Here is a 16,323-nt window from a genome sequence, read left to right on the forward strand (position 1 = left end):
ACAAAAAAGGTGACCGGACTGACTTAAAAAACTGGAGACCCATAACACTTTTAAATTTTGATTATAAACTTTTTAGCAAAATTTTAGCAACACGCATGTCAACGGCTTTAGAGGACGTGATTCACCCGGATCAAGCTTGTTCTGTGCCCGGAAGAAAGATAACAGACAGCCTAGTACTGATCAGAGACGCCATCTGTTATGCGAGAGACAGAAATATTCGGCTAGTAGTCCTAAATTTAGACTTTGAAAAAGCATTTGACCGAGTCTCGCACCAGTACCTTTTTCAGGTACTGCAAAAAATGGGTTTTCCAACAAAGAGGTTTGTAGCCAGGGTGGGACTGCTGTACAAGGGACTAGTCAGCAAATTCCTTGTAAACGGGCATCTTTCCAAAACTGTGAACATACACAGTGGTGTCCATCAGGGATGTCCTTTATCTCCTCTCCTGTATGTGGCTTGTATCGAGCCACTGGCACAGATCTTGAGAAAGGATAAATGGGTCAAAGGACTGGACGTTCCTGGGACGGGTGGACTGACAGCGACTTGTGCCTTATACATGGACGATGTTACTCTTTTAACCACGGACATTTTATCTATACGAAGAGCACTGGACTTGACTGACTGGTACGGTCGGGCCTCGGGTGCCAAACTCAATAGAAACAAGTCTGAGGCCCAGCTCTTCGGGCCGTGGGGGGACGTGGACACAGGAGGACTTTAAAATTTTAGGTGTTAAATTTGATAAAGAGGGTGGAGGACGGGAAAACTGGACTGACTTGCTAGGGAAAGTTAGGAAAAGACTAGGGTTTTGGGGACTAAGACAGTTGACGATTGAAGGTAAAATTTTTATTTTTAAATATGTGATTTTACCTCTGATTTTACTTGTCTGTTCTGTTTTTAGCCCCCCTCGGTGGTTCCTGGTGAAACTGGAGAGGGCGGTGTTTTACTTCCTGTGGGGGTCCAAGTGGGAGTGCCTGAAGAGGGAGACAGTCAAGAAAAGGCCAGAGAACGTTGGAAAAGGCCTCCCAGACCCCCACCTGTTTTTAGGCAGCCGCTTCACCGCCTTGCACATCAGTTATGCCATGACCCCATCCAAAGAAAACAAGACGGCTGCAATGGCGCTATTTTGGATGGGGTCTTACCTAAGAACTTTGAAAATTTTACCAGTAGATTTGAAAACCCCAGTGTCTTTTAACTTGCCTAAAGACTACAGTTTTATAAAAAAGTTTTTAAAGAAATACCTTTTAGAGAGTGAAGATGTCACCATTTAACTAAACACAAGTCTCTCATTTCTGTTGTGCAGGACCGGAAACCGGTGAGTCCAGTTCCGGGCCTCACACTAAGTGAAGCCAAACAAGTTTGGCGGAATGTGGCTCACCCTGCTCTCCAGAACAGGCACAAGGACTTGTCGTGGATGGTGGCTCATGAGATCCTCCCGGTCAGGGCGGTTATGCACTCCAGAGGCATGGCCAAAAACCCCATCTGCCCTCGGTCCGGCTGCAATTCCCCGGAGACCGCCCACCACCTGCTCTGGGACTGCAGCACTGCGCGGGACCTGTGGGCCAAGACCGGCTACCCGTGTATTTCCCGTGCCTACCAGCAGGTGGGGCCCAGTTCGGGTACCAGCTCGCCATCCTTGGCGTGGGCCGGGGCTTGAAGGACTTGACGGCACAGAAATTTACCTCGCTCTGGCTCACCCTCAACGTCATCAAGGATGCCATCTGGGCCACCAGAAACCTGCTGGTGGGGAAGCGCGTTACGGTAACCCTCCATGCATGCGAGCTAAAGGTAACATCAAGGCTGCAGGGGTACCGGACGACGATATTCGGACGGGGGGGCCGGGGTCGCACAGAGAGGGTCCCGGCAGGCACCGACCCTGGCTGCCCGTAGATGCACCCAAACCATTCTGGCTATGGGAACAGCGGGCCAGCGGGCCGGAGGAGAGGGGATCTCCGCTGAGCCCGTAAAGTAGCATCTCATGTCCCTGTTCTGGAGAGTGGGGTGAAGACCGACTTGATGAGGACTCACCCCCGGTCTTGCACAACAGATGTTTTTTTTTATTGGTTTTTATCCAATAAATTGGTTTTTATGGTGTTTTATCAATGAAATTGGTTTTATTAACATGCATATGAGGCTTGTTTGCTTTTTTAAATTTGTATTTTACTTTTGAAACCGATCACACCTTTTAAACACACCTCAAATATGGACTTTTAAAAACAAGCAAAACACTGTGGTTTTAATCAAATGTTTTTTAACAATGATTGTTTCTTTCATTTTACCATGTGTATTTATTATATATAATATGGCTTGTTTTAATGTGTGCTTGAAAAGAAAAATGTGTGTGAAAGTAAAAATGCAAATGGAAAAAATGTAACGACAATAAAACTTTTTCGAAAGAAAAAAAATCTGTTCTTATCAGTTTAATATCTGATACGTCCCCCATCCGGGGACTACATATTAAATGGATTTTTAGATCATGGAGCTGGAGCCGGGGCTTGCTCCGTCCACTCCAAGCATCGGCCTGGTATTGCAGTGTCTCCAGGAACGGTGTGCTTTCCCTTTTTGGGGATTGCCGTTTATTGTGTCGAATAGCAGAACAAGGAATGAGATCTGCCATGCTGTGGTTTATTGCGAACTTTTTTCCTGATGCGCCCTCCTGGGGTCTTGGACTCTTCCACGAACGATGCACCCACCTGAGGTCTTTCACAGACGAGGTGATGCATCGAATCAGGTGTGTTTGGTTAAAGAGAGTCATCTAAAACCGGCGTTGGGAAGCACCGGCCCATGAGCTTGGCAGTTTCCAGGCTAGTAACGGAAGGCACCCGTCCTTCCTTTCCTGGAGGGGGGCTAACCATTAGTGTGGACGGTAGAGACGCAAATCATACCTCTGGCTGATCGCCTGGGCCTTCATACTTACCTGGCAAGGGATACACCATGATCAAGAAGGCGGTTCACCCAGGGCGAGGCTTGGCCATTGCACTCCGGCCATGCTGACCCCTGCGAATTCCCCAAATGCGGGAATCTCGACTGCATAATTTATGGTAGTGGGGGACTGCGTTCGCGCTCTCCCCTGAAATTGTTGGTGAAACAAAGGAGAAGAGGTTTTTTCCAGGTTTTTTTTTTTTTTGCATTTCAGAATGGGGAGTTCTATCACATGCGAGGTATGTGTTGTGCGCCTGTGAAACAAAGTCAGTTACGCTCTTGAAAAATCGGACCTTGGTGGGTGGTTCAGTTCGAATATAGCACAGACCTTACTTTGAAAGTCGACTGGACTGACTGCAGCCTAGCTGTAGCTGTCTCCATGTTGTTTGATTGTCCTTTTTCAATTGGTATTAATTTTGTTGTCGCTTACAGCGCCACCGAGTGGCCTGTCGCAGCGCCCTTTTTCACCTGGCCTCTGACTGAGCCCCTGCACAGGTGTGCCGATTTGGGTGAAGGGATCTCATTCCTTCCTGGAGTTATAGCCATTCGAGCCATCTCGGACAAGCCACCTTAGCACGTTTTGAGGTCCCCTCGCCAAGGTGAATGGAAATTTCCACTTTTTTGGGATGATTATTGACAGACAGACTCCAGAGAAGCTTTCTGTGCTGCTTTGGGTGGGACTGGGCCAAATACCTGGCGCTAGGTTGCAAAAGAAGGTTTTTGACAAAATCCCAAATACACGAAAATTCTGTCAGAGCGACGAGCCAATCTGAGACCTGCGTCTGGTTCGGCTCGAGCCAAGGATTCCCATGACATAAGGCACGTGGCTCTGTGACGAACCGTTTGGGAGTTACGAGCGATGCCGTACTTTCCGTCGCTGCAGTGCCAGCGTCAGGCAGAGAGTGACGAGGCCCGGTGACGTTGCACACAGGGGAGGGTACTACCATCCCCCAGCGTTTTTAGGTCCCCCAGACTTACCAAAGCCGAGACGGGCATCGCCGTGTCCGGCTTCCTCCCCGCTGCGTCTTAGCGGCATCGCTTCTCGGCCTTTTGGCTAAGATCAAGTGTAGCGACGATTGCTATGTCGAGCGGAGATGGTACTTTGCCGACCATGATGGCGTGGTTGAAGAATACTGTACGGATTCAAGTGCTTCAGAATGCTGTCCGGTTTGTAAAGGAAAACTTCAGGAGGGAATTTGTGGTCGTGGACGTCTTGAAAGGAGTCTTCAATGTAGCAGCTTCTTCAGTGTTCTGTCTTCAGGATTTCACAGCACTAGGATTTATGGATCTGACCTTCTTCAATCTAACGGACTGTGTGAGTTTTTTTGAGTCTTGGGGGAAGAAAAAGCACAAGTTGTTGGAAGGATTGAGTTTGCACCCTTTGTTTGCACAGGATTACTTACCTCTCACAGTCCATCTGTATAATCCTTTTGTTGAGGATGTGGAGGTAATGACTTTCCTTGAGAGGCACTGTGAGGTTGTGAAAGGAGGTGAGCGTGTGAGGGATCGGTTTGGGATTTGGACTGGAAAGAGGCGTTTTTTTGTGAAGCTCCGGGTGGATTCAGCGGTCCCTGGAAGCCTGGTTCACCTACCAGGGTCCATTTCCATTGGGCCTAACAGGGGCTTTCTCTACTACCCTGGGCAGCCCGTGTATTGCAGGAGATGTGGTGGAGAAGGACACGTTAAAACAGACTGTGAAGGACAGCGCTGTCGGTTTTGTGGGAAGGCAGACCACGTTGCTTCGGCCTGCCCCGCACCAAAGCTTTGTAGCCTTTGCGGCAAGGCCGATCATCTTTACCGTACCTGTCCATCAAGAAACAAATCATATGCGAGCATATTGAAGGAAGGTGATGATCTGCAGGCGGACCTGGATGCCATTCTTAGCAGTCTACCAGCAGAAAGGGAGAGGCATCTTCAACAAGCGACAGGTGCGAGTGATCAGAGAAGTATGAGTGCATCAAGTCAGGAGTGTACTGGTATGAAGGAACAAGTGGATGGAGCCGTGGGGGATCTGAAGTGGAGGATGAATGTAACATACCTCCAGGACCAAACCTTTTGTAAGGTTTTCCGGGTATTATTTGCTGGGTGGTGTAATTTAAAAGGATTCTACCAGTCACATTCTGACTGGTGGGAAGGGGTGAAGGAGAGGATTAGGTTTTTTTTGCAGGGCATGGGGTTTAGCTTTGGGGCAGGCTAAGAGGAATCAAGTGCGTCAATGGACTAAAGAATTGCAAGTTTTATGCTCTCAAGGTCTATTGAGCACTGGTCAAGGGTGGAAGAAAGCCAAACTCTTGCAGGATTCTTTGAATGAACATTATAGAGGAGAAGCACAGAAGTTTGTTGTGCAGTCAGGTGTATGTCAGCGTGTGCTAGATGAAAGGCCTACAAAGTTTTTCTTTTCTACTGTGAAGAGCAGGCAGAAGCGTAGCAGTATGGAATGTTTAAATACAGAGAAGGGTAAGGTCTACTCAGTTGAAGGAATGCTGAAGGCTTCAGTTGCCTTTTATAAGGAGCTGTTTGCGAATAGAGAAGTAAGAGAGTCAACAGCGGAGGGGTTTTTAGAGGATCTGGACAGGACCTTGGATAAAGTGGAGGCAGGCAGGTTAGAGAAGGAGGTCACCTTGAAGGAAGTAGAGGTAGCAATTAAGTCCTTGAAGAGAGGCACGTCTCCAGGTGGTGATGGTCTACCGGCTGAATTTTATCAAGCTTTTTTGCCTTTAGTAGGCACTGAACTGATTAAAGTTTATCAGGAAAGTCTGGAAGTGGGGAAATTGCCTTTGTCTATGAGGAGGGGGTTGGTGACCCTCCTGCATAAGAAAAATAGTAAGGAGGATTTGGCAAATTGGCGGCCAATAACTTTACTTACTACTGATTATAAGATTCTGGCAAAAGTCTTAACCATACGGCTTAAGGGGGTGTTAGATTTGGTGGTTCATCCAGATCAAACTTGTGGGGTCCCAGGAAGATCAGGCAGCCTCAATTTAGTTTTGGTCCGGGACTTAATCAGTTGGGCTGAGCAACGTCAGCTTCCTTTGGCAATCCTGAGCCTTGACCAGGAAAAGGCCTTTGATAGGGTTAGCCATTCTTTTTTGTGGTCAGTGTTGGAGAAGCTTGGGTTTGGCCCAGGGTTCATAGCCTGGGTCCAGCTTTTGTATAGTGAGGCTTTCAGTCAGATTAGGATAAACGGGTTCTATTCTGAACCAGTGAAACAGTTGGGTGGTGTGAGGCAAGGGTGTCCTTTGTCACCCTTGTGTTATATACTGTCTTTAGAGCCTCTGATTAGTCGACTACGATTAAAAGCAGCTTTGACTGGTGTAGTAATGCCAGGTGGAGGAGGGTTAAGGCCAAAAGTGTTAGCTTACGCAGATGATATGACAGTCTTTTTGACCACTGAAAAAGATTTTGTAGTGACAGGAGATATTTTGCATAGTTTTTCAGAAGCCACAGGTGCCAAGATAAACGTCAGTAAATCTTCAGTGATGTTTGTAGGACGGTGGAGTAAGAGGACTGTGGTTCCAGGAGGGTATACCTTGTGTCAGGATGGCATTAAAATTTTGGGTGTTCGCTTTTTCAAGGTGAATAGTGCACAACAAAATTGGGAGGGGCTGTTGGAATCTTTACAGTCTAAAGTAAGCCGGTGGAGTGTTAGGGATCTGTCACTATGGGGTAGAGTACAGGTAGTGAAGGCAGATGTGTTGCCCAGTATTAACTATCTGGCTTATGTTTTTCCCCTACCTTTTTGGCAGGGGAGGAGAATGGAGAAGTTGATTTTTTCTTTTATTTGGAGAGGGAGGACTGAGCTAGTATCAAGAGCGCAGATGTTTCGTCCTCTGGGTGAGGGAGGCAGAGGGGTGCCATGCCTCCCTTGGAAGGTTACGGCTTTGTTTATTGCTTTTGCAGCTCGCCTAGTGGTACAGGCTCTAGAGCATAAAGCACATGTGTTGGCTCACTTTTGGTTGGGCTGGCCTTTGAGGCATTTAACAGGGTGGAGTAATAGGGTACCTTGGTCACTGGATAGGCCTGAACATTATAAAGTGGCGGCAGACATCATTAAAGGGAATCCTTGGTGCTTGGAAGAGTCACTGTTGTTAAATCATAGGAAGCTGTATGATAGGTTGAAGGAGAGCTCTGTTAAGGAAGCTAGAGAGGCAGGGCCTCCAATTGAAGTGAACTGGTTGTCCTTGCAACCAGATTATTTGGTAGGGAGGTGTAAGGATGTGAACTGGTTGGCAGCATTAGGGAGGCTTCCAGTACGGGAGCGTTTATATAGGCATGGTCAGGGCAGATCTCCTTTGTGCCCAGTGGGTTGCGGGGAAGAAGAGACAATTGAGCACGCCTTGTGGTCATGTCCAGGAGCAGTGGCTTTATGGAAAGCAGTCACTGGCTGGTGGAGAGAGTGGGGAGGACCATTGATTACCCGGGACTTAGTGTTGTATGGAGTAGGGTTGGGAAATATAGAGAACAATCAGAGAAGAGTAGTATGGGTTACTATCTCAGAAGGGAAGCGTATCTTATGGGACTGGCGACTAAGGTGCCTGAGGAAGCAGTTGCCTGGTTTAGAACCTCAAAAGTTATTTTCAACACTTTTGGCTAGTTTGGTGAAAGAGGTAAATGGGTATAAGGTCGTTCATGGGGACGAGGGGATGAGGGCTGTATGGGGGGGGCTCCCTCGGGTAGGGGTGGGATAAAGTCTTGGGTGTTAAAAATTTAGTACTGGTTATGAGGTTCTGATTGTAATGTGTTGTATCTTCACTTTATGAAATGATTTTTGAGTTCGGAATGATTTTTTAGTTCTGTAGGCTTGGGACATGTATGTTCAGAAAATATTGTATGCCTTTGTTGCAAGTGATTAATTTGTAAATTTGTATGAGTGTATGGATTTAATAAAAAAAAAAAAAAAATCTGTTCTTATCAGTTTAATATCTGATACGTCCCCCATCCGGGGACTACATATTAAATGGATTTTTAGATCACGGAGCTGGAGCCGGGGCTTGCTCCATCCACTCCAAGCATCGGCCTGGTATTGCAGTGTCTCCAGGAACGGTGTGCTTTCCCTTTTTGGGGATTGCCGTTTATTGTGTCGAATAGCAGAACATCTATATAAGATCTGCCATGCTGTGGTGTATTGCGAACTTTTTTCCTGATGCGCCCTCCTGGGGTCTTGGACTCTTCCATGAACGATGCACCCACCTGAGGTCTTTCACAGACGAGGTGATGCATCGAATCAGGTGTGTTTGGTTAAAGAGAGTCATCTAAAACCGGCGTTGGGAAGCACCGGCCCATGAGCTTGGCAGTTTCCAGGCCAGTAACGGAAGGCACCCGTCCTTCCTTTCCTGGAGGGGGGCTAACCGTTGGTGTGGACGGTAGAGACGCAAATCATACCTCTGGCTGACCGCCTGGGCCTTCATACTTACCTGGCAGGGGAGACACCATGATCAAGAAGGCGGTTCACCCAGGGCGAGGCTTGCTCATTGCACTCCGGCCATGCTGACCTCTGCGAATTCCCCAAATGCGGGAATCTCGACTGCATAATTTATGGTAGTGGGGGACTGCGTTCGCGCTCTCCCCTGAAATTCTTGGTGAAACAAAGCAGAAGAGGTTTTTTCCAGGTTTTTTTTTTTTTTTTGCGTTTCAGAATGGGGAGTTCTGTCACATGCGAGGTATGTGTTGTGCGCCTGTGAAACAAAGTCAGTTACACTCTTGAAAAATCGGACCCTGGTGGGTGGTTCAGTTCGAATATAGCACAGACCTTACTTTGAAAGTCGATTGGACTGACTGCAGCCTAGCTGTAGCTGTCTCCATGTTGTTTGGTTGTCCTTTTTCAATTGGTATTAATTTTGTTGTCGCTTACAGCGCCACCGAGTGGCCTGTCGCAGCGCCCTTTTTCACCTTGCTTCTGACTGAGCCCCTGCACAGGTGTGCCGATTTGGGTGAAGGGATCTCATTCCTTCCTGGAGTTATAGCCATTCGAGCCATCTCGGACACGCCACGTTAGCACGTTTTGAGGTCCCCTCGCCAAGGTGAATGGAAATTTCCACTTTTTTGGGATGATTATTGGCAGGCAGACTCCAGAGAAGCTTTCTGTGCTGCTTTGGGTGGGACTGGGCCAAATACCTGGCGCTAGGTTGCAAAAGAAGGTTTTCGACAAAATCCCAAATACCCGAAAATTTTGTCAGAGCGACGAGCCAATCTGAGACCTGCGTCTGGTTCGGCTCGAGCCAAGGATTCCCATTACATAAGGCACGTGGCTCTGCGACGAACCGTTTGGGAGTTACGAGCGATGCCGTACTTTCCGTCACTGCAGTGCCAGCGTCAGGCCAAGCGTGACGAGTCCCGGTGACGTTGCAGACAGGGGAGGGTACTACCATCCCCCAGCGTTTTTAGGTCCCCCAGACTTACCAAAGCCGAGATGGGCATCGCCGTGTCCGGCTTCCTGCCCGCTGCGTCTTAGCGGCATCGCTTCTCGGCCTTTTGGCTAAGATCACGTACCTTGTCAGACGGTTTAGACTGCGATCGCCTCTTGGAGGTTTCCTGACTCGAGATCTTTTTATATCTTGAGTCACACAACTTCGAGAGGTACATTGAACTCTGCTGCTTCGGGCTCCAACACGTTTTAAGGTAAGGTCTTTTAATTATTTATTTGGTTATTTATTATTGTATTTATTGTTGTTTTAAGTTTCTAGGCTGTTGGTGCCTCCATCATGTCGGCTGCCCGTGCCGGCGTGCGGAGGCACCACAGCGTGCGCTTTTGTTTTAAAGAGGTGAATGGCAAGCTCCTAGGGATGTCACGTCTTGACTTCTCCAGAAAGTCCTTTTTTTTTTGGAGCGTCCATTCAGGTATAAGTTTGAGGGCTCGTGTACGTGGGTTAAGGGGACCTGCGCGCTGACCCCAAAAAATTTTTGACGGACGCGGCGTCGATGTCTGCCGGCCCACGGGAGACCCCTGACCGGCGCAGGAGGATCAGGACCCCCGAGGGGCCCCGCGGAAGCCCACCCAAATTTGAGGCCCCTACATGCCATTCAGCACTTCTCCACAGGGTGGCGCACGGAGCAGTACACCTCAGGTTTAAAACAGTGGCATTTACCCGAATGGGGGGTGTACGATTTTTTTGCCCACGAAACCTATATTTGTCCATTTGACCTTTAAAGTTACAGAATGACCACGGAACCGATGCGGACCCCCATCGGACCCCCATCCCGGGTCCCACGAACCCATTATTTGTCCATTTGACCATTATATTCACACAATGACTGCGGATCATCTGCAGACCCCTTGCGGACCCCCACCCTGGGTCCCACGAACCCCGTATTTGTCCATTTGACCATTATATTCACACAATGACTGCGGATCATCTGCGGACCACTTGCGGACCCCCACCCTGGGTCCCACGAACCCACTATTTGTCCATTTGACCATTATGTTCACACAATGACTGCGGATCATCAGCGGACCACTTGCGGACCCCCACCCTGGGTCCCACGAACCCACTATTTGTCCATTTGACCATTATATTCACGGAATGACCACGGATCACATTCGGAACATTTGCGGACATATCCAAAATTGTGGTGAATGTTAACCAAAATGTCACAGATTTTGCCAAGCTGTAACTCCGCCAAAACGGGGCCAAACTGCACCAAACTCGGGTCAGAGTAAGACCTCCAGAAGGCCTACCGAACACCGATGCCCCCCCATCCATAACACCCCGGGGGGCGGAGTTATTGCCCCACACATTTTTGATAGTCAAATGGAAGGAAGAGACCTAGCAACTTAAAACTCGGTGACTTGATAGCCCTCAAAGGGCCCTCTCTGAAGCCACCTCCCCGAAGTCGATAGACCCCCGGGGGCCAGAGATACGGGCCCGCAAATGCAAAAAGTCCCAAAATTTGACCGGCAATAACTCACCCAAAAAGAGAGGAAAAAACACCAAACTCAGGTCAAAATTAGACCTTTGGGAGCTCTATCCGACTACACCAGCCCCATGTTCCTATGACCCCGGGGGTCCGAGTTACGGCCCCCCAAAATGTGGGATTTGAACCGTTATAACTCAGGAACCGGACCACCCAGGAACTCGAGGGTGGTCGCATACGGTAGGTAATTTCAGCCCCGGGGTCCACCGCTTCGTGGAGATATTAGCAAGAGAATAGTACCATCCACCCCCCTCGCACCTACTCATCCATGCCGGCCAGGGTGCACCCTCCCCGGCTAGAGAAGGCAGCTCGAGGGGGGTGGAAGTCGGAAGAAAATTTTTTTTATGAGGCCTAGAGAAAACAGTTGTACTGTACTCAGGGCACTCAAAGGAATCCATTTTTGTAAGTTTTATCCCATAATACTGTAGAAATATGCATAGAAAAAATGTTGGATTTTGGTTCATTTGCACCACAAATGTTGCAAGTCTTGCAGTAAATTAAATAGCAATATTTTTTATTGTCAGTCTATTTCTCAAATCACTTCTAGTCTAATGAACTACACATGGGGCTATTTCATTTGTCACTTAACAGTTACTTTATTTGAAATCTTCCTAATTCCAATTTATCCATAATGTATTGTAAAATACGTTTTATAAAACAAGAGTGCACACTTTGCAGTCTATTTCTCATTCCACTTTTAGTCCAAACAACTTCAAATGGGACTATTTCCTTGGTCACTGACCAGTCTATTTCTCATTCCACTCATAGTCTAATGAACTACATATGGCACTATTTCATGGATCACTTGCCAGTCTATTTCTCATTAATTTTCTAGTCTAATAAACTACATAAGGCACTATTTCCTTGATCACTTGCCAGTCTATTTCTCATTCAAAACTTTTAGTCTAATAAACTACAAAAAGTACTATATCCTTGGTCACTTACCAGTCTATTTCTCATTCCTTTTCTAGTCTAATAAACAATACATTTCACTATTTCAGTCTATTTCTCATTCAACTTCTAGTCTAATAATCAGTTTAACTGGTGATGATGATCGGCCTGAATAAATTTGAAATAGAAGTGTATTAATGTGAAAACATATGGCACTATTTCATGGATCACTTGCCAGTCTATTTCTCATTCATTTTTATAGTCTAATAAACTACATATGGCACTATTTCCTTGATCACTTGCCAGTTTATTTCTTATTCAAACTTTTAGTCTAATAAGCTACAAAAAGTACTATTTCCTTGGTCACTTACCAGACTATTTCTCATTCCTTTTCTAGTCTAATAAACAATACATTTCACTATTTCAGTCTATTTCTCATTCAACTTCTAGTCTAATAATCAGTTTAACTGGTGATGATGATCGGCCTGAATAAATTTGAAATAGAAGTGTATTAATGTGAAAACATATGGCACTATTTCATGGATCACTTGCCAGTCTATTTCTCAGTAATTTTATAGTCTAATAAACTACATATGGCACTATTTGCTTGATCCCTTGCCAGTCTATTTCTTATTCAAAACTTTTAGTCTAATAAACTACAAAAAGTACTATTTCCTTGGTCACTTACCAGTCTATTTCTCATTCCTTTTCTAGTCTAATAAACAATACATTTCACTATTTCAGTCTATTTCTCATTCAACTTCTAGTCTAATAATCAGTTTAACTGGTGATGATGATCGGCCTGAATAAGTTTGAAATAGAAGTGTATTAATGTGAAAACATATGGCACTATTTCATGGATCACTTGCCAGTCTATTTCTCATTCATTTTTATAGTCTAATAAACTACATATGGCACTATTTCCTTGATCACTTGCCAGTTTATTTCTTATGCAAACTTTTAGTCTAATAAGCTACAAAAAGTACTATTTCCTTGGTCACTTACCAGACTATTTCTCATTCCTTTTCTAGTCTAATAAACAATACATTTCACTATTTCAGTCTATTTCTCATTCAACTTCTAGTCTAATAATCAGTTTAACTGGTGATGATGATCGGCCTGAATAAATTTGAAATAGAAGTGTATTAATGTGAAAACATATGGCACTATTTCATGGATCACTTGCCAGTCTATTTCTCAGTAATTTTATAGTCTAATAAACTACATATGGCACTATTTGCCTGATCCCTTGCCAGTCTATTTCTTATTCAAAACTTTTAGTCTAATAAACTACAAAAAGTACTATTTCCTTGGTCACTTACCAGTCAATTTCTCATTCCTTTTCTAGTCTAATAAACAATACATTTCACTATTTCAGTCTATTTCTCATTCAACTTCTAGTCTAATAATCAGTTTAACTGGTTATGATGATCGGCCTGAATACATTTGTAATAGAAGTGTATTTATGTGAAAACATCCTAATTTCAAGTTATTCAAAATATAGTAAAATATGTTTTGTATTAAACATTTTATGTATAGAAATACTATATATTTATTATGTATTTATTACATATACCTTTTTATTTACACACACAATATATAAATATGTTTAAATTATTTTTATTACATGTAATATATATGTGTGTGTGTGTGTGTGTGTGTGTGTGTGTGTGTGTGTGTGTGTGTGAGTGTGTGAGTGTGTGTAAAGTAATGACACCTTAATTCAATTTCAAATATTTATTGAACTTTTTGTTTTGCAGACATTGTAAAGTCAAAATCAAAAATGCCTCAAAGTTCTGTACAAAAAAACACAATATATAAAAAGTATAATAGGAAACATGCATTATATAAGAAAAATAAAATAAATAAATAAACATGTTCAGAAAGATTCAGAGCAAACTGACATTAACCTTAACTATAACTATTTACAAAAAAAAGAAAAAAGAAAAAAGAAAAATGGAACAGGCTATCAAAACAAATAAAAAGATAACCTTACTTTTTTATCGTAGAAATAAAAGCAGTAGAACAATTATCATAAAAAATATCAAAACAAACAATTTAAATAGCTACATAAATTATTTACGGGATTTTTTTTTCAATTTCTCCAGTCTCTTTTTTTACTTGCTGCACCAGCTTTTTAGACGCTATTTCCTGTGGTGATTTAAGTGGGGAGTTCTTCACCATCAGTCTGCGTCTGAGGACCATCTTCGTTAATGTGCTTCTTTCCTTATAGAAATAATAAGAAAGGCAAAGTGTTAGTGAACATGTCTACTTGTCACAAACAGTTAAACCAATCCATGGGAAATTGTACTTACTGAAGCAGATTTCCCAGACTTCTGGCCTTCTTCGGCATCGGGAGGGCTGTCGGAGAGCGTTGGGCTGGTGGATGAGGACTTTTCCTCAGCTGGCATCTTGTGGGGTTTTGTCGTCTTTCTTCTCTTGGCACCTTGCTGCCTTGGACTATCAGCTTCCTCACCCACCACAGCTGTATCAAAGAGGCGACGGTGTTCTGCTGCCTGCTTTGCATTAAGGTTGAGGGCATAAAACCTGTCAGCTGTGGTGGTGTCGTGGCACATGAACTGTGCCACTTTGTGCCTATCTTCCGGGCAGTGAGTGTTCTTTGCCTTTTTGGAGAGAGAACAGCATAGGCAAAGAGTTAGAAAAAAAACACACCTGAAACTCATAAAGCCGGGACAAGTACAGGAATGCTTACATGGGTGGCGATGGCAGTCCTCACATCAGTAAATGTGGGTGTGCCTGGTAACCCCATGCTCGCCCACGCATCCTGAAAATACTTGTTCAAGTTTTTGCAGGAGCTGGCCTTTGAGGTAAAGAAGAAGTAGTTTGCAACTCGTCCCCCTACCAAGTTGGACCGGAGTGAAAGGAATTCCTCAAGCCACCCATACTCCTCCTGGTCCAGGGCCAGCTGGGCTGCACCAAAGGCCTGGTTGGTCTTGTGGGCTGATATCTTTAGAAACAGTGTGAAGTGGCATAAGCTGAGTTTTATTTTAAAGAAAACCATGTGGACAACGAAAGACAGAGAGAAAGAGAACCACTCACATTAATGACAAAGTGGCCTTCTGTAGCTGTCGCACGGGCATCCTCCACCTCTTTAATTGTTAAATTTTGGAACACCCCTCCGTGGTGACCATAAATGCTGGCCCAGTAAGTGGTGAGGTGTCCATAAAAAGACCATTGGTCCTTTTTCTCAGGACTAGTCTTCAGACGATCTTCACAGAAAAAAAGAGAAGCATAAAGGATCACATTGATCGCCAAATAATGAGAGGAGAAAGGATTCAAAAACTTACCCAGAATCTCAGAAATAATTTTTTTGGCAGAGTCCCGGCAAGCTCGCAGTGTGGCTTTAGGGATCAGGCGGGCCTCCTTGGCTTGTTTTACAGCCAGCTCGTGGACTGCCACGCTGCGCTTTACTGGGCGGGTCAAGTTCTGGATTTCCCTCCTAATCCCAATGAAAGCCACACGGGAGAGCCGGCATGTGGGCGGCGGGGTCTCATTAAGATATTTGAGGAACTGTGCCACATTTTTTAGGTAATGGTGCAGAGTTGGCTCTGCAATGTTGCATTTCCTTAAAAAAGACAGCCAGGACCGGACCTTTGCCCTGTTGTCCAAAAACATCAAGCTGGCCAGATTGGTCTGGCCAGCTGACATATATGAAATAAAATTTTTTATTCTAAAAATCTTTGAGGACACATTATTTATTAATTTCGGAGTGGGGTTGATGCCCTCCCAGTGGGCCCTGGACACCTCAATGAGCTGATCTGCAAAAAGAAAGCACAAGAGAAGGACCAGGTGAGTCAGGTCGATAACATAGAGGTAAACACTAACAAACATTATTATTATTATTATTATATTAAATTAAATTAAATTAAATATATAATAAACTATATTATACATATATATATATATATATATATATATATATATATATATATATATACATACATAATATGTGTGTGTATATGTATAATTATATTACTATAATTTTCTAGTCTAATAAACTACAAATGGTACTATTTCCTTCGTCACTTATCAGTCTATTTCTCATTTCTCTTGTAGTCTAACAAACTATAAATGGTGCTATTTCCTTGGTTCACTTACCAGTCTATTTCTAATTCAACTTCTAGTCTAATCAACAACAAATGAGATTATTTCCTTGGTTCACTTACCAGTCTATTTCTCAGGTAACTTCTAGTCTAATAATCTACAAATAGGAGATTTATTAATGAAAGTTATTGTATGGTGTTATCAAAGTGACAAGTGTCATACTCACTTAGGGCTGGCACGTGGTCCGGAAAGGGGTATGGTGCATCGGAGGAGTGGGCCTTCTTTGAAGGCCCGGCGACCTCCTCCTCGGGTCCTGTGGCTGGCTCTGCCTCAGGCCTGGTGGCTGGCTCTTCATCTAGTCTGTCAACCTGCGACTCTGAGCACTCCTCCTCCCCAGGGCTGTTGAGGGCCGATAGCAGACTATGTGTTGCCCGTGCAACCTGCCTAGAGGGGGTGGGATTTGACCGCTTCCTCAGCTGCCGGTACCGCCGTGAGAAGCTCTCCCAGAAGCAATGGATAGGAGAAGCTTGCGCTCCTTC

The 16,323-nt window shown here is 44.8% G+C and overlaps 2 non-coding genes and 2 pseudogenes across 2 annotated transcripts; all 4 read left to right on the forward strand.

The window, feature by feature from the left end:
• Window positions 1-2,376: 2,376 nt before the first annotated feature.
• LOC132134072 (U2 spliceosomal RNA) lies at window positions 2,377-2,553 on the forward strand (annotated as a pseudogene).
• Window positions 2,554-2,904: 351 nt separating this feature from the next.
• Window positions 2,905-3,068, forward strand: LOC132134126 (U1 spliceosomal RNA). Its single transcript, XR_009429390.1, has one exon. It is a non-coding gene; the product is annotated as a U1 spliceosomal RNA (small nuclear RNA).
• A 4,723-nt stretch (window positions 3,069-7,791) lies between these two features.
• LOC132134085 (U2 spliceosomal RNA) lies at window positions 7,792-7,971 on the forward strand (annotated as a pseudogene).
• A 352-nt stretch (window positions 7,972-8,323) lies between these two features.
• Window positions 8,324-8,487, forward strand: LOC132134139 (U1 spliceosomal RNA). The gene has a single exon (XR_009429403.1). It is a non-coding gene; the product is annotated as a U1 spliceosomal RNA (small nuclear RNA).
• Window positions 8,488-16,323: the final 7,836 nt, after the last annotated feature.

Source organism: Carassius carassius, unplaced genomic scaffold, assembly GCF_963082965.1.
Source record: "Carassius carassius unplaced genomic scaffold, fCarCar2.1 SCAFFOLD_66, whole genome shotgun sequence".
Lineage (NCBI taxonomy): Eukaryota > Metazoa > Chordata > Actinopteri > Cypriniformes > Cyprinidae > Carassius > Carassius carassius.